Source organism: Symphalangus syndactylus, chromosome 5 (assembly GCF_028878055.3).
Source record: "Symphalangus syndactylus isolate Jambi chromosome 5, NHGRI_mSymSyn1-v2.1_pri, whole genome shotgun sequence".
NCBI lineage: Eukaryota > Metazoa > Chordata > Mammalia > Primates > Hylobatidae > Symphalangus > Symphalangus syndactylus.
The window spans coordinates 115,233,592-115,255,394 of NC_072427.2; the positions used below are offsets into that span (position 1 = coordinate 115,233,592).

Below are 21,803 nucleotides of genomic sequence, written 5' to 3' on the forward strand. Positions count from 1 at the left end.
GCTTTAATATCCAAGATTCAGCACCAAAACTAATGTCTGGGAGACAACTTGAATGGTAGGGAGCCTGGAAAATAAAACTTAAGAGGAACAGAATAGTGCTAAGACAATTCAATGCGGCAAGAATCGTCTCTTCAACAAACAGTGATGGGACAACTAATATCTACATGCAAAAGAATAAAATGGACTCCTACCTCATACTATGTTCAAAATTTAATTCAAAATGAGTCATAGACTTAAATGTAAGAGCTAAAACTATTAAATTCTTGGAAAAAGAGTAAAACTTAAATCTGCATGTCTATTTTCCATCCATTGGAAAAATATTATCTATATAAAGTTTTGGTCCATTTTCTATTTCTTTACCCCTACCATTCAAATTTAAATATTTTAATTTTAAACTAGTAAAAGCAGAATTACCAGAATCACATACCTGAAATGATAACTAAATATTTGACATCACTAAATTTATTGGAATTAGGTATGCTCTTGATTATTTCTCAGGAACAACAACTCATCTTTCCTACATGTTATTTCCCTGTTACTTGAGTAACTACATAATGAGTATCTCTTTCCTACATTCAGTGATATGGGTGTGCATAAGTGTAATCTGTAACATCAGTAACTGGATTCACCATCTAATCTTCAATTCATGTTTAATTGTTATATAGTACTTCCGTAACTTTAGATACTTTAGTCAAACTTACACTTTTCATCAATTATAAAAATCAAGATGTTAATTAAGATGTTACATCAACTGTGACAATTAAGATGTTAAAAATTCCGGACTAGACAGCACTGGGCCCACTTATAGTCAGGCTGTTGTGAGAGGTCCTTGAACAGCTACTGCTTCAGTTTCAACCTGGCCTCCTTTGGGCAAAGCAGCCATGTGGTAAGCAGCTCTAGCAGAAAAACCACTCTTAAAATACTGTTTGTAGATTACACTGACAGCCCTTTGTGTCAGCTATAGCCAAACAGTTGTTTTTACCACATTAGCGAAGTCACAGCCTGCAGCTTTCAAAATATCACCCACGTTCTTAAGGGCCTGTTTAGCTTCTTCTGTTACCCACTCTTGGCACAAGCTGCCCACTCGAAAGGTTCATGCCTAGCTCTCCTGAAATGTAAATGATCCTGTCAACTAACACAGCTTGACTGTAGAGACCAGTGTACCCTTGGGCTTTGTCAGTGCTGATCAGCTTTCTGATCAGATGACATGGCTGAGTGTTCTCTCTTGCACCCCTACTTTGGGAGAAGCAGTCCCTACACCAGTTCTGCTCACTTCTCACTCGACTGCAGAAGAAGAGAAGGTCTTCATGACCTTGGATGAGGAAATGGTTTCTTAGATACGACACAAGTACCAAAAGAAAAAAGGTAGATAAACCAGACATCATGAAAATTAAAAATCTTTGCGCTTCAAAGGATAGCATTTAAAAAGTGAAAAGACAATCCAAAGAAGGGGAGAAAAATTTTGCAAATTAAATATGTACTAAGAGACTGATATCCAGAATATATAAAGAACCATTACAACTCAATAAAAAGACAACCCAATTTTAAAATAGGCAGAAAATCTGAACACATAGCTCTCCAAAGAAGACATACGAACGGCCAATAAGCACATGAAAAGATACTTGGTATCATTAGTTATCAGAGAAATGCAAATCAAAGCCACAATGAAATACCATTTCACACCCACAAAGATGGCTATCATAAAAAAGGCAGATAATAACAAGTGTGGGAGGATGTGGAGAAATGAAGACCCTCAGGCATTACTAGGGGAATGAGAAATGGTTCTGTCACTTTGGAAAACATTTTGGGAATTCCTAAAAAAGTTATTTTATGACCCAGCAACTCTACTCCCAGGTACACACGCCAAAGAAATGAAAATGTCCGTCCATGCAAAACCTTGTACCCTCTGTATACTCGAAAACTATATCCAGAAACTGTAGAATATTGGTGACGCTCTTTGAGAGAGGTAATCTAAAGGTTTTTTTCTCCCCACTTAGCCTATCTGGCAGCATTTGAACTTTTACAGCAACTCTGTTTCGCAGATCTGCACATTAAGAGAAGTAAAAAACCAGTAAAGGCAATGTTCTTAATAACAGCACAATCTACAAAGCTAGCAACTAATCACAATTCTAATCACTTGGTTCTGTATAAATACCTGCCTCAACATAGACCTTTTCAAAATACAAAATAACCTGAACAAAAGGAAAATCTGAGTATATAGATTCATTTGGTAACAATAAATGACACTTATATTATTACCAATATCAGAGAATGCCAACCCTTAAGAATTCCACAAAATGCTTTTGAGAAAAATATGTATCCTAACCCAGTATGTCAGCACTGGCCAAGTGGTCCCACTAAGTATCACTTTTGCCCAGAATAACAATAAACCAATCCTCCTCTTTAACTTTTTTTTTGGCTCTGTATACCTGAAAATAAGTAATGTTCGCTCAAGTCAAAATAAGCTTTAAAAAAAAAGTTGAATAAGCTCAAGAAAAGAAAGAAAAAGTTGTTCCTTGCAATTCATTTATCATCTTGGAAAAACTCATCTCCCAAGGAGAAGCACTCTGTTCTTCATAATAATATGAATTTTCAAATACTCATCTCTTCCTTCCATCAAAATGCACACATACAATAAAGTGTCTAATCCTAGTCTTTCTAGTTGCTGGGCAATTAGAGTTTAGTGTGGTTGCACTGGTAATAAAGGTATTTTAAGTTTGTCCACTTAAAAGCTTCACTTGCATCAGGAAATAGTTGAACTGGGCCGGGAAAACTAGCAGCAAAGAAGTAGATTATCTCCATAATACCTCAAGCATGGCTGGTAGGGCCAGGTCTACAATTATGTGACATCTGTAAGAAGTTCTAAAACACCACTCCCAGTGGAAATATAAAACAAGGACAGAATGCAAACAGCCTCCCCCTTAGGAGCATGCAACTATTGCAAGCACTGGTTGGGCCCAACCAAAATCAGCAGCTCCAGCCTAGCCTTTCTCTTGTGCCAGATACCCCTCTTTGGGTGTCCCACAGATGCCTCAAACTCAACACAGTCAGATTCAACATGCACAAAATGGAAGTCCTCATCCCACTTGCCACTCCAAGACATGGACCTCCTCTGGTCCCTCTCAATGCCTCCAATATTCACCAGTCACCTAACATAAAAGCTGAAGGTCACCCTTGACAAGCCGTTCTCACTCATTCTCTCCAATCAATCCACAGCTGTGAGGAGGGACTCCAGTTAAAAGGCTAAAATTTTGGGAATAAGAGAGAGGAAGACTGGACAGACTCATCTGAGTGACAGAATGGACAAGACTTGCTGATAAGAACAGTTTATCATTCTTGCAGAAGCGCCCAGTATCTGTCTGGCTTTCCAACTCTGTCTCTCTCTTTCTCGCTGATTTATTTGACCCCCTCTTCCTTCCCCCCACGACCTCTTCCCTGACTCTTTGCAATGATATCATTCCCATTTCCACAAAGAGAAACAAAGTCATGTTGCCCTAAAGTTTGGTTAACATTTTTCTGACAGATGACCTAACACAGGAGAGGCAGAGAAGGTTGACTGGGACCAAATTCCTTGACCACATCTATTAGCCGATTCCTGAAAGAGGTGAAGTTTCAGGCCTCAGCATAGTGAGCCTGCCCCTGCCCTGGAGCACCAGGAAGGCAGCTGATTCCACAGGTCACCACCTCAGCCCGCCTGAGTCAGCCCGGGCCCTGTTCCTGACTCACCCTCACTTCTGATTCCAGACCCCTGACTCAGCTACTCACACATTCCTGACTTCCTGGCCCTTGACTGGTTTGCTGACTTACCTTGGCAGACCTTTGAATTTCTCTAGAAGGCTAATGCTAGACTATTAGGAGAGGTTAGTGAGACGGGGCACCAGAAGAAAGAAATGGCAGGTGGCTAAACTTTTAAATCAGCATCCAGAGAGCTGTGCTGCTGCCATCAACAAATGGCATACAGGACATTCTATGTTCGTCTATCTGAAAATATCCTCCAAATGTATTGTGAGAGAGGAAAAAGGTGTTGTCAAAAGTATGATCTAAAATATATTTTCTTCTACCCTATACTCTGATGCATTGTTCAATTTAATTTAAAACAAGCTTTTTCTATCTTTCTTTTTACTACAGCAACTATAAAATAAAAAAATTCCACACAATTACAATTTGAATGGGAAAAAGGCACTGTGGCAAATACTATGACATTTCACATCCACGACTTACTTTCAACACGAAAATATAATGAGATTTGTAAACCACCAAAAAGGATGTATTCCTATTTTTTTTTTTTATAACTCAGGCTATGAGTAAAGATAACTTGTCCAACTAGTAACAATATTTCTATTGCCAAAGGAAAAAAAAATCACTTATTTTTATCCTTCAGGTTGATTCACATTTGCTATTTTTGAAATCTCTTTCTAGCAAAATAGACAATCTTTTCAAGAATATATACCAAGATAAACCATATGCCGAGCCATAAAAACAAACCTCAACAAATGTAAAAGGACTGAAATCATACAGACTGGTTTTCTAACCAAAATGGACTCAAACTGGACAACAGGAAAATACCCAAGCACTTAGAAATTAAACAACACACTTCTAAATAATCCATGGGTCAAAGAGCAAGCCTCAAGAAAATTTTTTTTAAAACACACACTGACCTGGATGGAAATTAAAATAAAATGTATGGCATTAAATGTTGATATTAGAAAAAAGGAAAAGTCTGAATTCAATCGTCGAAGCTCCTACCTCAAGAACCTGGAAAAGGAAGAGCAATATAAACCCAAAGCAAGCAGAAGGAAGGAAATAATAAAGAGCAGAAATCAATGAAACTGAAAACATAAAAAAAAAAGAAAAAAAAATCAATGAGACCAAAAACTGTTTCTTTTAAAAGAATGAATTCATGTCCTTTGCAGGGACATGGATGAAGCTGGAAACCATCATCCTCAGCAAACTAACACAGGAACAGAAAACCGAACACTGCATGTTCTCACTCATAAGTGGGAGTTGAACAATGAGAATACATGGACACAGGGAGGGGAACACCGCACACCAGGGCCTGTCAGTGGATTAGGGGGTAAGGGGAGGAAGCGCATTAGGACAAATACCTAATGCATGTGGGGCTTAAAACCTAGATGATGGTTTGATAGGTGCAGAAAACCACCATGGCACATGTATACCTATCTAACAAACCTGCACGTTCAGCACCTGTATCCCAGAACTTAGAGTAAAATAAAAAATAAAAAATCTAAAAAGCACTAATCAAATGTTAAAAAAAAATCAGTAAGATTGACAAACTTCTGGTAAGACTGACAAACAAAAAAGAGGATAAAATAAAAATTACCAATATCAAAAATAAAACAAGATCTATTACCACAGACCCTGCAGACATCTATAAACAACTCGACACACATCTGACAACTTAGATGAAATGGACCAATTCCTTAAAAAGTACAAACTACCACAACTTATGCGATATTAAATATAATAATTTGAATAGCCTCATAACTATTAAGGAAATTGAATTCATATTTTAAAACTCCCCCAAAAGAAATATCCAGGTCTAACTGGTTTCACTGGAGAATTCTACCTAGCATTTAAAAAAGAATAAACATCAATTCTACACAATCTCTTCCAGAAAAGAGAAGAGGAAGAAATCCTTCTCAACTCATTTAATGATGTCAGTATTACTCAATATCAAAATCCAAATAGGACCCTAAAAGAAAGGAAAATATGAAAAAAGGTCTATAAGCCAATATATTTCATTAATATAGACACAAGAATCCTTAACAAAATACAAGCAAATAAAAGTCAGCAATTTATAAAAGAATTATACAGTAGAATCAAGTGAAGTTTATTCCAGGAATGCTAGGCTGGTCTGATATTTTAAAATCAGGAGGGAAAAAATCACATGATCATATCAATAAATGCAGAGAAAGCATTTGACAAAACTCAAAATCCGTTCATAATTTAAATTTTCTTTAAACTCCAAACAAATTATGAATAGAGAGGAACATTCTCAACTAAAGAGCATCCAATTCACAAAAGATCTATAATTAACATTATATTTAATTACTATTAAATATAGTATTTAATATATTTAATTACTATTAAATATAGTATAGTATTTAAATAATAATTACTATTATTTAATAGTGTTAATAATTACTATTAAATTTAATAATTTAATAGTAAGAAACTGAATACCTCCCCCTAAGACTGAGACTAAGGCTAGAATACCTGCTGTTACCACTCTGATTCAACATAGTATTGGAGCTTCTAGCCTGCATAATAAGGCAGGAAATAAGAAGCAAAATGTATATAAATCAGAAAGGATCAGAAAGCAAGAAATAAAACTGTCCCTGTTTGCAGATGACATGATTGTCTATGTAGAAAATCCCAAGGAATCTACCACCTCCCTGCCACACAAAAAAAAAAAAAAAAAAAAAAAAAAAAAAAAAAAAACTTTGTAGAAAATGTGATTTCAGCAAGGTAGAGAAATAAAGGTCTTGATATAAAATAAACATAAATAAAAACATACAACTGTATTTCTGTATACTAGCAATGAACAGAAGGATACTAAAATGTAAAAATATACCATTTATAATCACTCAAAAACATTAAACACTTAGGTATAAGTCTACCACAACACATACAGGACTTGTATGTTTGAAAATACAAAATCAAATGACGAAAGCAGCGAACATCTAAATAAATGGAGATTTACTTAGACCATGTTCATGGACTGGAATACTCAACATAGTCATATTCAATCTATCAAAATCTCAGCAAAATTTGTATAGATACAGACAAGGTAATTCTAACATTTATATGAAAAGGTAGGCCAGGCGCAGTGGCTCACTCCTATAATCCCAGCACTTTAGGAGGCCAAGGTGGGCGGACCACCTGAGGTCAGGAGTTCAAGATCAGCCTGGGCAATGTGATGAAGCCCCGTCTCTATTAAAAATACAAAAAAATTAGCCAGGCGAGGTGGCGGGTGCTTGTAATCCCAGCTACTTGGGAGGTTGAGGCAGGAGAATTGCTTGAACCCAGAAGGCAGAGGTTGCAGTGAGCAGAGATCATGCCATTGCACTCCAGTCTGGGCAACAAGAGTGAAACTCCATCTCGGAAAAAAAAAAAAAAAAAGAAAAGGTAAAGTAATTAGAATAGCTAAAACAATTTTGAAAAAGAATAAAGTGGAAGATTCCATCTACCAGATTTTAAGACATAATATAGCCACAGTCATCAAAACTATGTGATATTGGTAGAGGGACAGACACACAGGTCAATGAAACAGAACAGAGAGCCCAGAAATTAACACAAAAATGCCCACCCCACTTTTACAGAGCTTCAAAAGCAATTATTGCAGGAAGAATAACTCTCTCAACAAATGGCGCTGGAGCAACTGGATATTCACAGGCAAAATAAATAAACTTCCACCTTACACAAAATTTAACTCAAAATGGACTGTGAACTTAAATGTAAAATGTAAAACTATAAAACCTTTAGAAAATAAAAACACAGGAGAAAATCTCTGGGATCTAAGGCAGGAAAAGAATTCTTAGACTTGACACCAAAAGCACAATCCATAGAAGGAAAAGCTAAATTGGACTTCATCAAAACTAAAGACTTGTACTTTTCAAAGACCTTGTTAAAAAGGTTTTTTGTTTTTTTTTTTTTTACTAGAGATTGGAAGACTGTCTTTACAAACCACATATTTGACAAAGTGCCCATATCTAGAATACACAAAAAATTTTCAAAACTCAACAGTTTAAAAAAAAAAACCCCAAACAATCCAATTAGGAAATAGGCAAAAGACACAAATAGATATTTCACCAAAGAGGATATACATGGCAAAACAGCACAAGAAAAGACATTCAACATGATTGGCCATTAGAAAACTGCATAAAACCACAATATAATAATATCACATATACCTATCAGAATGGCTAAAATACAACATATTGACAATGCCAAATGCTGGGAACAATTCAGAGAAACTGGGTCACGCATACATTGCTGGTGGGAATGCAAAATGGTGCAGCCATTCTGGAGAGTAGTTTTGCAGGTTCTTTAAAAGCTAAACATGTAACTACCATTAACCCTAGCAATTGCACTCCTAGATATTTATCTCAGAAAAAAATTAAAACACATTCACACTCCTAGATATTTATCCCAGAAAAAAATTAGAACATATTCACATTCCTATTTATCCCAGAAAAAAATTAAAACATATTCACACAAAAAGCTGTGTTCATAGAAGCTTTATTATAATAGTACAAAACGAGAAACATCCCGTAAGTCCTTCAATGAGTGAATGGTTGAACAAACGTGGTGCATCTATACTATAGAATACCACTCAGCAAATAAAAAGGAAAGAACCTGTTGATACATGCAGCAGCTTGGAGGAATCTCCAGAGAACAATGCTGAGTGAAAAAAGCCAATTCCAAAAGGTTACATTCTGTATGATTCCATCTATATATCATCCTGGAAATTATAAAATTTAAAAACCAGAGAAAAGCATAGTAGTTGGGTTAAGGAGGGATGGGAGGGAAAGGAAGATGGCATGGCTATAAAAGGACAACATGAAGAATGCAGGGAGTGATGTAAATGTTCTCTATCTCAGCTATATCAATGTCAGTATCCTGGTCATGCTATTGTACTATGGTTTGCAATATGTTACATTTGGGGGAAACGGGATAAAGGATATATGGGATCTAGCTGTATTTTTTTTTTACAATTGCATATAAATTTATAATTATCTCAAAATAAAACATTTGATTTTTTAAAAAATTCTTTCTTAAATTTTGCCCATCTTTTTAAAAAACAAAAAACAAAACAAAACAAACAAACAAAAAAAAACTCAGGTCTTTCCTGGATCACTGGCTTGACTAACAAACATACTATTTATTGGTTGAGCTGATAATTTCTGGATACAAAGAGAAGGCATTTAAGGCATACTGTTCATTAAGGAATGATTTGGGGCAAATAATAGAAAATCTACAATGACATATCAAACAAAGTTGGTTTCAAGAGGAAGGGGAATGGCCTAAACCAGCTGGTAAGAGTAAGAAGGTCCCAGATCCACTGAGTAATGCCCCAAGTTCACAGACTGATCACTGGAAACAAAAAGCATACCTGTCTCCTCTTTAGAAGGCTGTATAAATTCTCAGCCAGACCATACAATTTTTTTTAATGAATATTAGTTTCATTCTGAAAGATGGGATATGGGTCATTTACATTCTTCTGATGTCTTTCCAATGATCTCTTCAAACTCCTGCCCAAACACCACCAGAGACAGCTACAACTAATTGGACTATGGTATTTTCCCCCACAGACAAATGACAGTTGTAACTTTTTAAAGCATTAAATTCAATGCATATTTTCTTCCTTTTTTTCTTTTGTTGAGACAGAGTCTCACTCCGTTGTCCAGGCTGGAATGCAATGACAGGATCTCAGCTCACTGCAACCTCCGCCTCCTGGGTTCAAGCAATTCTCCTGCCTCAGCCTCCCAATTAGCTGGGATTACAAATGTGCACCACCACACCCAATGAATTTCTTTGTATTTTAAGTAGAGACGGGGTTTTACTATGTTGGCCAGGCTGGTCTCAAACTCCTGACCTCAGGTGATCCACCCACCTTGACCTCCCAAAGTGCTAAGATTACAGGCGTGAGCTCCTGGCCTCAATGCATATTTTCATACCCATGCTCAATGCTGTGGACAGAGAGACCCTAGAAATAAGAGGTATAAAAATTACCCATCTCAAGTGACAAAAGTTTCATTTATCCTCTTCTAGAGCCTCACAGTTCACACTGTATTGCAAAAGTCACTTATTTAGTAACCACATACTGCTAATACTGCAATAAAACAAACGCTGGCTGCCACAGCTCTTTGGGATAACCGTGAGCCAAAATTCCTGGAGCAGAAATCCCACCTGGCATAGTATGTAGCTCACGGCTTCTCCTCCATCCTTTGCTGTCACCCTCTCATACCTTTCAGACTCATCTTCTTCCCCTTTATCCTCTAGATATTTAGCTCAAACTCCTCTTTCACTTCTTGGTGCTACCAGCTTCCTCGCTTCCTCTCCACACCACCTCCCATCTTCTCACTCTCCCTTTGCACTTTTCTCCTTCCTGCCTCCCCCATCATACTTCAAACTGCTCTTGTCCCTCTGCCTGTTTCGTTTTGTTGTTTTTTGTTTCTTGAGAGGGAGTCTCATTCCATCACCCAGGCTGAAGTGCAGTGGCACAATCTTGGCTTACTGCAACCTCCACCTACTGGGTTTAAGCGATTCTCCTGCCTCAGCCTCCCAACTAGCTAGGATTACAAGCATGCACAATCATGCCCAGCTAATTTTTGTATTTTTAGTAGAGATGGGGTTTCACCATGTTGGCCAGGCTGGTCTCGAACCCCTGACCTCAGGTGATCTGCCCGCCTCGGCCTCCCAAAGTGCTAAGATTATAGGCATGAGCCACCATGCCCAGCCCCTTTGCCCGTTTCTAATGCTGATTGTTTCTATTGCTAGGCACTAGTCAGTTCCCAGCCCTCTTCCCTCTAGGCTCCTGCCCTTCCTTTCCCATGACCCCTTTTTCTGGCTTACTCTGTTTTTCACTCCCATCCTCCACACCCTCACCTTGGTCCAACTGCCTTCTCCAAAAGTACGTGCATGTTTACAGAGTGTATATTTGTTGGCTGGATAAAGGTGCCAGCCAATGTACTGGAAAAAGCAATAAACCAGGGAACCAAAAGCTGGACGTCAGAACCATCTCAAACAACTCCTTTCACCTTCCTGGAGGGCTGGGGGAAGGAGAGTGGCAAGTGGGCTTCTGCAGTGCTTTGCAGCTAGCTATTGATGGACAATTAATCAGATTCTACTTAAGAGATCAATAAACAGATTAATTTAGATACTCCCTAATAAGGTACGAATCTGGGCCAGGAGCTGTGGCTCACACCTGCTATCCCAGCACTTTGGGAGGCAGAGGTGGGAGAACCACTTGAGCCCAGGAGTTCGATACCAACATGAGCAACATGGCGAAACCCCATCTCTAAAAAATATACAAAAAATAGCTGGAGGTAGTGGCACTCACTTGTAGTCCCAGGTCCTCGGGAGGCTGAGCTGGAAGGATGACTTGAGCCTGGGAGGTCGAGGCAGCAGCGAGCCATGATTATGCCACTGCACTACAGCCTGGTGACAGTGAGAGACTCTCAAAAAAAGAATCTACCTTTGGGTCACCATGTATCCTTTCACAGTCTAGGCCTATCTAGCAGCTAATGAGAACTTTTAAACTATTAACAGCTTTCCACAACACACCACCAGACAATCATTGCTCTGGAGCAGGCTTTATTTCAGGGAAGGGAGGTAGCAATGTCTACAGTGAGAGGATCCCCTCCAGTTAAAGTGCCTTCCAGAAGAAGCTGTGCTTTTGACTTTAGGATGTTTCATCAGTTGAACCTTCTCACAGCATCGGAGGCAAAAGATTCGGAACTTCTCAAGAAACAAAAGCTGTGAATTTAAAATGAAGGAAGCATGGGGGACGGGGAGGCTCTTCACCTGCAGTATCTGCCAGGCCCACACATTGTTCTGCCGCCTCTCCTACAGAGCATCTTGATCACTGTGGCCTTTGTCCTCCTACCACAATAAGCGGCTCCATGGAGAGCCAGGCCCCTGACCTTGTGTGCCCTCTTTGTGAGCCCCATGAACACCATGAGCCCACGGTCCTGGCTGCTGGATGCAAACAGGGCCGGATGTACAGGAATGTCAGCCGTAAACTCAGAGACAGGATTAACCTCAAAGCAAGAAGTTATTTTTGGGCCATACTATCCTGTTAGTTAAATGACAGGCCAGACTCTAGCTAATTTCTACTAGTGTTTTGTCAAGGTCAACACCAGTGGCTACACAGGGACAAAGTAAATTATTAACCCTCCTTCTCCACTGGGCCTGAATCAGCCAGAGAGTTCACCACCTGCCAGCCACGTTTTCTCTCCAGTTCAGCAGCAGGAGGGGCATGGTACACAGCACAGGCATCTGCTTCTGGCCTGAAGGGTCACTAAGACAGCTACAGGAAGTGCCACTCAGTTGAGCCTGCAAGGGAAACAGTTCACAATGGGATGGGGCGAAGGAAGCACTGCACACAGGGTAGGAGCCTGGCATCCTGGTGCCTCCAAAACCCTGAAACCAAGCAGCAAAGGAGCCATGGAAGGCTTCTTCTCACAAAAAGTCATAGGCTTAGAGTCATGAAATACCTTGACCAGGCAGAAAGAGGTCCCTGTAAATCACAGAGCATGAGGGGTCCAAAGAACATACCTTTCCTTTGGACTTGGCATATGCTGGACTCAAGTTTAGGGTCGTAGTTATAAACCCAACTGGCTCAAAATACTTCCCCAGATGCACTCTATCAGACAACCCCATTGCCTATTTTCCAAAGTTTACTAATGCCTTGGTTCTTGCTCCAAATAACAAAGAACTGGTGTTTTCCAACGAAGTTTGCTAGCATCTAAGTCTTCGTTGCACTGTCATCCAGCAAACACTCTGCAGAGTAGACGTCTTTGGGCTCTTGGACAACTCAGGGATGGAAAAAACAAGATTTTAACATCCTCCTGCACCACGTCTCCCTGAATGCTTTCAGATCTATCTCTAATGCCACCTTCTCTGGACCCTATCATTTATTTGCTTGACTTCTTTGTCCCCAGCCTTATTCCAAAAAGTCTTTGAAGCACGTCCAGCCTTTTATTTCTAACTGTAAGTGGACTCAATGTTTCCCTAAACCCAGAGACTGCCAGTATTTCTTCCCACTGGACCACACACTTGAGAAACATGTGCAGAAATTTAACAAATAAAACAAAAAGAAAGAAAAAGAAGGGAAGTGTTAAAAGGAGAAATATGTGTGCTTGGCCATATTCTCTCCTTCATCTGTAAGTTCCCCAAGGATAAGGCCCATCCATGACTTTGGAATTTCCTGAGGAATGGAACAAGCCTCTCCTAGTCCCCAACTCCCACTCACTGCTGACAAAACAGCATTACTTCATTCATTACTGTGAAAACTGCTGCAGTCACCCTGTGGAACAAACACCTTGCCCTTTATTTTGTCTTTCATGAAACTAAACTAATAATGCTGGCTCAAACAAGTTCTGTTCCCTAGTGATGATTTGGACAGAGGGATTTTTCCATTGCATCTAACTTGGACTTGTTCTGGCCCACATTTCCGGAATTCTAACGTGTGGTCACTGTGAACACACGACTTACTCTGTAGCTAAAACTCACTAAACCACATCTAATCACTTCAGAGGCCACCTACTACTCTGATGGTTTCTACTGAATCCATCTGCCACCAACTATTTGCCTAAATCCATTTACATCAGTCCAGTGCCTCAAGTAAATAAGCACTCAAGAATATTTGTTGAATGAATAAATACATGAATGCAAACAAAACTATTAGCTGTCTAAGGTAAAACTACAAAAGGCACAAAAATGAATAAGGAAAATGGTTACCCCTAAAGAGGTGTTCAAGTCTCAGAGGAGAACAAGACATACTTTGGTTCAAGAAGTTCCCTGCATCTAGAATGTCCTTGCCTACCCATAAGTCACCTTGCTAATTCCCACTGCCCCCAAGACTCACCCAAGCCTCACTCCCTCTTAGGAACCCGCCCTGGCCTCCCTACACTGAGCAAAGTCACCCTTTTCCGAACTTCTGCTTTCCATGCCATATGCCAGCTTCTCATGCCCCACGCTGAACTGGCTGTCAGCTTTCTTGTCTGTCTCTGGCACTAGGCTGGGGGAAGAGTTGAGAGCAGAGGCCACCTTGTCCATCTCTGCATCCCAGATTTCACATGATGCTTGATGTGTTGAGTAAACAAACAAAAACTACAGGCAAAGCAAAACACAATAAATGCCACCCGAGGGACAAAAGATCCTGGGGATTTCAAAGAGAAAGAACAGCAGCTGCTGGGTGGACCCAAGAAGGAGATGTCATCTGACCTGAGCCATGAAGGATGGCAGGATTTCAAATGGCGGAGACCAAAGCTCGGGGGCTGGTAAAGGACGTTGGTGACAGACAGGCTAATACGAGCCGGGGGAGAGAAGCAAGCAAGCAGGGAGACCATTAGGGCACACGCAGAGAATCCAGTGGGAGAGCACAGGACAGCAGGTCAGAAAAGACAGTCTGAGGCTGGAATACATACAGCCCTGGGAGGATTATTCTCCCCACTGCAGGAAGAAGATTCTTCAGGATCAGAGACGTGGTGTGCCAAAAGTATTCAGTCACTCCATCTATTGCTCATTAACTAGGCTTGGGGTTGCACAGCAGTCATTTATGTGAAAAGAAAACACACAGACACACACACACATATCACACTTGTATATACACAGATCCCAGTTTCTCAGAGTGACATGATTGACATTTTGGGTCAGATATGTCTCTGTTGTGGGGACTGTCCTTTCTTGCAGGTCAGGACAACAAAGCAAAGGCCCAGAAGTGGCTAATACGGAGTAACAGGGCACACTCTTCTGTGGAGGTGATAGGAAATCCTTTAGTGTGGCTGGCACCAAGCTCACCAGGGACAAAAGTGAGGGCCAGGGTTGCAAAGGCAGGCGGGAGCCAGGTGGTGGAGTGCAGGCCTTGGAGACCAGGCAGGACTCTGTAACTGAAGGGAAGCCACCAGGGACTTGTGAGGGAGGGATTGAGTTATGGGGTGGCCAACCTGCGGCAGGGGGTGGTGTGGTCAGAAGGGGACAACTCAGTTGGGGAAATAGGGAGATGGCTGCTGATGAGGCCTGAACCAAGGCAGCAACTGTGAGAACGAGGTCAGAGGATGGAACTGAGCTGCTGTGGATGTAGCAGCCACAGACCTGGGTAGCAGATAGAAGGTGAAGGTGAAGGTCAAGGCAGGCGCAGGGGCCCCCAGTGACAAAAAATTAAAAATACTTCACTAAACTTAGGGCTTCTTCTTGACCTGCCTTAGGAGAGGTACTGATCAATACTCTTATTTCACTGTACATGGAATAAATTCAAAAGATATAAAAGGTTTATACACTGTTTTTTGAAAGTTTTCCTCTTACCCCATCCCCCTACATATCCCCAAAAGTAACCACTATTGACTAGTTATCTCCCTCTTGAAATAGTCCATATGTGCACAAGCACATATGCATATATAGCAATATATTATGCATGTTTCTTATAACACAAATAGTATCCCTTTACAAGAGAGGAAATAAAAACAGAGAAAGACTAGGAGAATTCTATGAAGTCAGTGACAAAGCTGGGTTTAAAACCCTGACCTGTCCTTAAACTATGCGGGTGTCCTTTATTTACCTCTACACATTCTGATTCATTCATACAGCAAATACAGGGCATTCTGCAAAGTACTGATGATACAAAAGACAAGACATCCCTCCTTCAAGATGAGGAGCATGACATATCACCTAAGACATATAGTCCAGCATAAGAAGGACTAAACCAAGGGCATGGCAGGATGCAGTGGGTTCTGCTAGAGCCAGTGGCTATCAGAAAATGCAGCTTCAAAGAGATGGTTTTGTCAAAATGTTGTATCAGTTGTTTATTCCCACATAACAAATTGTCCCAAAACTTAGCAGCCTAAAGTGACAAACATTACCTCACAAAGTTGCTGAGGGTAAGGAATCAAGCAGTGACTCAAAGGCTGGGCACGGTGGTTCACACCTGTAATCCCAGAACTTTGGGAGGCCAAGGAGGGTGGATCACCTGAGGTCAAGAGTTCGAGACCAGCCTGGCCAATATGGTGAAACCCCGTCTCTTCTAAAAATAAAAAAATTAGCCAGGCGTGGTGGCACACACCTGTAGTCCCAGCTACACAGGAGGCTGAGGCAGGAGAATTGCTTGAAACCGGGAGGGAGAGGTTGCAAGTGAGCGCCAAGATCACACCACTGCACTCCAGCCTGGGCAGTCGAGTGAGACTCTGTCTCAAAAAAAAAAAAAAAAAAAAAGAAGAAGTGACTCAATCAGGCGGTTCTGGCTCAGGGTTTCTGATGAGGCTGCAGTCAAGATGTTAGTCAAGGTTATAGTCATCTGAAGGCTTGACTGGGGCCAGAGGATCTGCTTCCAAGATGGCACACTCACATGGCTGTTGACAGGTGGCCTCAGTCCTTTGCCACATGGGGTTTTTCGCAGGCTGCTTAAGTGCACTTACAACATGGCAGCTGGCTTCCTCCACAGCAAGAGATCCAAGAGAAAGCAAGGAGGAAGCCACATGTCTTTTATGATCAAGCAATGGAAGTCACACTCCATCATTTCCATAATATCCTATTAGTTACACAGATCAGACCTTTTCAACATGGGAAGGGACTACAATGGGGCAAGAGGACCAGAAGGCTCAGGTCACTGGGGGCCAACCGGCTACTGTAAATGCCTTATGCACTCTGAGTGACTTTGCCACTGTAGGTATTCCTGTTTCCATACTGGTTCTTGTCTAATGAATTTAGAGTTTATGACATATTCCATTTTCTGCTTAAAGTGATCAAATAATAACGCCAAATTTTTCCACCAAGTAAAAATCTACTTAATGATCTTGGCAAGTCTTTAGAAAAATATCCATCAGGCAGAATTTAGAGGGTCAGAGAGAGTATAACATAGATTGAATAGGATTTCCAATAATAAAATTAAAGCTCTTTTCCTTTAGATGTTAAGGATTCAACTGTTTGCAATATTACGGTGGCTATGACTGTCCCAAGCTATTTATAATAGCCCCATTCACTGCACCACCCAATTCTTGTGGCTTGACCATATGCACATCTGGAAATGCATCTGGTGTAGGGCCATCAGTGAGTAGCCATAGCTCCTTTGTTACTCACACTTCCAGACTCTGGGCAGTGTCCATGGATGGCTCAGAGATTTCAGAACATCCACTCCACATGGGAAGACAGGCAAGCACCCCACTAGGTTACTTTCTCTGCTTCTGTAAGTGTTTAAAGGTATTCCCAGCACTGACCCATTATAAAAGCCTTATCAGGCAAGAAACAAAAACTTTCCTCCTACAAACCTTCTCCATCAGCATACCAAACTTCTCCCTTCAGCTATAAGCCCTATCAACTCTCATCCACCTGCCCAAAGACACATGTTATAAATTCAGCAGACTGGCACTTAGCAAGGAGCAAAAACTCATAAGGAAAATGGGGCCCTACGTAATCCTATTCCCACCCCTTTCTCCATAGGAGTCAGGAGAGACAGGGACGGGTAATAATCCCTTTAAAAACAGAATGAAATTGTGGAAGAGACCTCAGAGATCCCGTGCCTCCATCCTAAGTGTCAGCATGAAGGAACCACCCCAGGGCCTCCCATCTCACTGGTCAAGCCCAGAGCAGGCACTTTTCCATGGAAGTAATCTGCCTGTGTCAAACATTCACACTCCCCCACAAAAACACATACACACACACCCGCTTATCTGTCTCTCTCTCTAAAAAATCTGTCCTTCAGATGCTCCATACAGGCTGCATGAGCTGTTCCCTATCTGCTTCTACTTCCTCTCATACCAGACTTTCAACCACCCTTCACAGCCCAGCCTCACTTGCCATGGTTTAACAGTTTGAACAAACTACACTCCCTTCTGCCGCAAGCCCCTTGCACATGCTATTTGCTCTGCTTGGACCAGTCTCTGGATTTTTAAAAATCTAGTTAATTCCCATTCATCCTTCAGATTTCCATCATCATTTTCCTCAAGGAAACTTTTTCTCCCTCCCTGAACTTCAAAGCATTTATCACATCTGAATTACACATGTATATTTTTTTTTCCTTTTTTCTGAGATGGGGATCTTGCTATGTTACCCAGCTGGACTCAAACTCCTGGGCGCAAGTGATCTTCCTGCCTCACGCACCCTGGTAGCTAGGACTACAGGGTAAACAACCACACCCAGAAAATCACACATTTATCCATGTGATTATCTGAATAACGTCCTTCTCACCCCTTTTGTCCATGTTATTCCTACAACCCAGCACAGTGCCTGACATAAATAAAATGCTCCTTAGATATTTGCTTAATTAATGACCATAAATGAACGATTTATTGAATGGATATTCCAAAAACTGTATCAACAATTCATTCCCAGCAGTTAGACATTGACACTGACTACTGAACATGAAATCTGAGTGGTTTGAGCCTATTCTCCTTGTCACTGTTCGTCACAGGTGGGAAACAGGCAAAGGCCCTCCTCACTCCATCGGTGAGCAGGAGGCCCGCAGAAGGCTAGGCATAGGCAGCCTGACCACGCGACCAAGCTCCTCGGCTGTGCTTCCAGCACATTACCTCCTTCTCTACCAACTAAGTCTTGTCAGTTTCTCCGCACGCTGCCTGTGAATTTGCTGTGATTTTGAGTCATCGAGGTGCCCTGCGTATCAGCCCTACCTTCTGCTCCTTATTGGAACTGCTAGAAAATGCCAGCCTGCTTAAACATGTTCATGAAGCACCAAGGTAGGGTCACTAAAAATTGCCCAATGTCCTACCTCTCCGCGTGAGGGATCCTCCTAATGGAATTCTCCATCAGTTCTTCCTGCACTGTGAGGCGAAAGCCAAAATCCTCTCTACAGAATAGCAGCTGCTGAATCTACTCGCCAAAAGCCCTAATGGTAGACCTGGAAAGAGAAGCCCTTTATTCTGTCATCCTAGCCAGGAAAGGTAGAGGCTCTCCTCATAGTTTATGAGCTCCTACCCTCTGGAAATCTGAACTGTAACTGGAAACTGATTTACTGAATAAGTGAAATATATTTTAACTCACCAGCCAAATCAATATTTTTTCTTTGTCTTCCTAGCAATTCTAAATGTTAACTCTTGAGTTTCACTAAAAGGAATTGGGTACAAAGTCAGCAAGTTCGAGGTATACCAACGTCCCAAAGCTCCTGGAAAGGTTCTTTGAAGAGGAAGCTTCTTTTTCTTTCTAATTCTTAAGTATTTGGTACATAAAAGGCGCTTAGGGTGTCAACTCACAGAACTGACATGCTATTTCTCACATGAATTTTGCCACCTAAAGCAATAAACCTGTCCTGATCTCCTACTCTGCACATACCTCAACCACAGCACCCATAACTTTGTCATTTTACTGCACATCTTTCTGTCCACAAGACCACATAAGATCCTCAAAGCTAGAGACCACAGCTTGCTTGCCTTTATATTCTTGGTGACTAGCACCGTGCTGGCACAGAAAACATACTCAGGCATTTGATGGCAAATGAATCCGCATATCTAAAGATAAACCAGCATGTCTTTGTCTTCTACGACCTAACCCACGGCAAGTGACTCTAGGCAGCTCAGGTAAAACACCAGGAGTGACTTGCAGAGATGCTCTGTTTACCCCTCATGGAGGCCCCTTAAGAGATCTGTCCATTGCCCAGCCCCCCGGAGTTTTGTCATGACAGCCACTGACTCTCAGGACATGGGAGGCACCTGGGATCAGAGCCACAGAATGGAGTACCGGGCCTGTGATGGGTTCAAAAGGAACATCCCAGGACACCACTCTAGACCTCTTATTTATATACTTTTTAATCAATACAAGATGCAGAAGAGTTATACAACTACTAAAAGAGCCATTTCTGGGGCAGGCAAAAAAAAAAAAGAGAGACAGAAAAAAAAAGAGATCTTTTTTTAGCCTTGAATCTTACCCATTTCACTTTTGCCTATGGAAAGTTCCATGTCACTCTAGGCATGCTTGAGTCTGTGGAAAAGAGATATTTTCCTTTTCCTGGGCACCTGATTGCAAAACCCCACCACTTCTCCAGCTCTCAGTAGCTGTCATTCAGGGTAAGTTGATTATTTGAAGTTAAAATGCAGAGGAAATGAGGAATTTTTGCTGTTTCCCTAGCTAACCTGGCTCCCTTGGAGAAGACAGAAATGAGATTTTACACTGAATTAGCCATGTCTTAAGGGAAGCAATTCCACTGATTCTGAGATTAGCACTGGTTTTACCATGTGACCCTCTGCTGACCTTATGCTTTGGAAGAACCTGTTCAGAGATTGGCAGGAAAGAGGGAAGGGACAAAACTAGAAATGACGTGGGAACGTGGTACCAAAACATATATTCATTTCTGTAAGACTCAGTGACATTTCCAAATTGCTGGGTAAAATACACACATACAGCCAAAATTGGAGGGTGGTGGTGAAGGGGGAGAAAAGTTTCAACATTACTGAATTTGAATAAAATTCTTACAAGGGTTAGAGAATATAAAATATGGGCAGAAAGAATTTACAGTATGAGGAACAGACAAGACAAAAGTACAGAAACTCAGTATGGAAATATATAATGCAAAAATAGCCTGCTTTTAGAAACTCCCCCAATAGATTGTTAACTAAGTCAAATGAACTGCCCTTCCCCTTGCTTTCCTGTCACTGGATGTGGCTGCTTCTCTTTAGGTCTGTGTGTCTGTGTCTTCTCTTCCTCCTCAGGCTCTCGGCCCCCTTCCCTTCTTTCTCTCTCTGTCACTCGTTCACGCTCCCTCCAAAGACTCCCAGATGGATAGGGCAGCCCTGCTCCTCACTCAGTGTTCACAGAGAGGGCCCCCGGGACCTCAAGATGAACTCATTAGGCTTTCCATTCCCAGTACAGCCCCCTTCCAGGCACCCAGAGACAATGCCTGCTCAGGTCAGCTGTCTCTCTTCTTCCTCCTCACCCCACTCCATGCTCCCTGCAGGGTCTCCTCAGTCTGCCCCTACTTCCTGCTCATTCCTCCTCACTCTCTACTTCTAACCATTCCAGCTGCAGCCTCAGGTCACACAACTACCAAGTAATGTCCCCATTAGGTCCCTGTATTAGTCCGTTTTCACACTGCTGATAAAGACATACCCAAGACTGGGCAATTTACAAAAGAAAGGGGTTTAATTGGACTTACAGTTCCATGTGGCTAGGGAAGCCTCACAATCATAGTGGAAGGCAAGGAGGAGCAAGTCCCATCTTACATGGATGGCAGCAGGCAAAGAGAGAATGAAGAAGACGCAAAAGTGGAAATCCCTGATAAAACCATCAGATTTCGTGGGACTTATTCACTACCATGAGAACAGAATGGGGGAAACCACCCCCATGATTCAGTTATCTCCCACCAGTCCCTCCCACAACATGTGGGAATTATGAGAGTACAATTCAAGATGAGATTTCAGTGGGGACATAGCCAAACCATATCAGTCCCTAATAAAAGAAACATCATTGCTCCCTCACTGACTACCAACTAAAAATAGTCTCCATAATCTCACCCCACCCCACTTTCCTATTTTAACTCTTTTTGTTTATTCTTTAACACACACACACACACACACACAAACTTTTTACCAAAGAAAACTTCAAGGCTGGGTACAGTGGGTCACACCTATAACCCCAACATTTTGGGAGGCTGACGTGAGCAGATGGCCTGAGCTCAGTGGTAAAACTCTGTCTTTACAAAAACTAGCCAGGTGTGGTGGCGTGCAACTGTAGTCCTAGTTCCTTGGGAGGCTGAGGTGGGAGGATGGCTTGAACCCAGGAGGCGGAGATTGAAGTGAGCTGAGATCATGCCACTGCACTCCAGCCTGGGTGACAGAGCCAGACTCTGTCTCAAAAAAAAAAAAAAAAGAAAAAAAAAAGAAAAAGAAAAAGAAAGAAAAAACTTCAAACATTTGCAACAAGTAGAGAGGATAGGTAATTAACTCTCACCTACCCATTACCCAGCTTTAACACACATCAATGCATGGCTGATCTTGTTTCCTCCATACCCCACTGACTTCCCCCAACAAACTGGATTATTTTAAAGCAAATTTCAGACAGCCTATAAAAACCTCAGTATGTTTCTTTAAAAGTCAGAGACTTGGACGGCCATGGTG

The 21,803-nt window shown here is 41.4% G+C and overlaps 1 protein-coding gene and 1 pseudogene across 3 annotated transcripts in view; both read right to left on the reverse strand.

Annotated features, from left to right (window-relative positions):
- Window positions 1-21,803, reverse strand: part of CGNL1 (cingulin like 1) — a 175,277-nt gene that overhangs the window by 61,597 nt on the left and 91,877 nt on the right. The gene's annotated exons all lie outside the window — the stretch shown is intronic.
- On the reverse strand, window positions 794-13,806 carry LOC129481948 (uncharacterized; annotated as a pseudogene).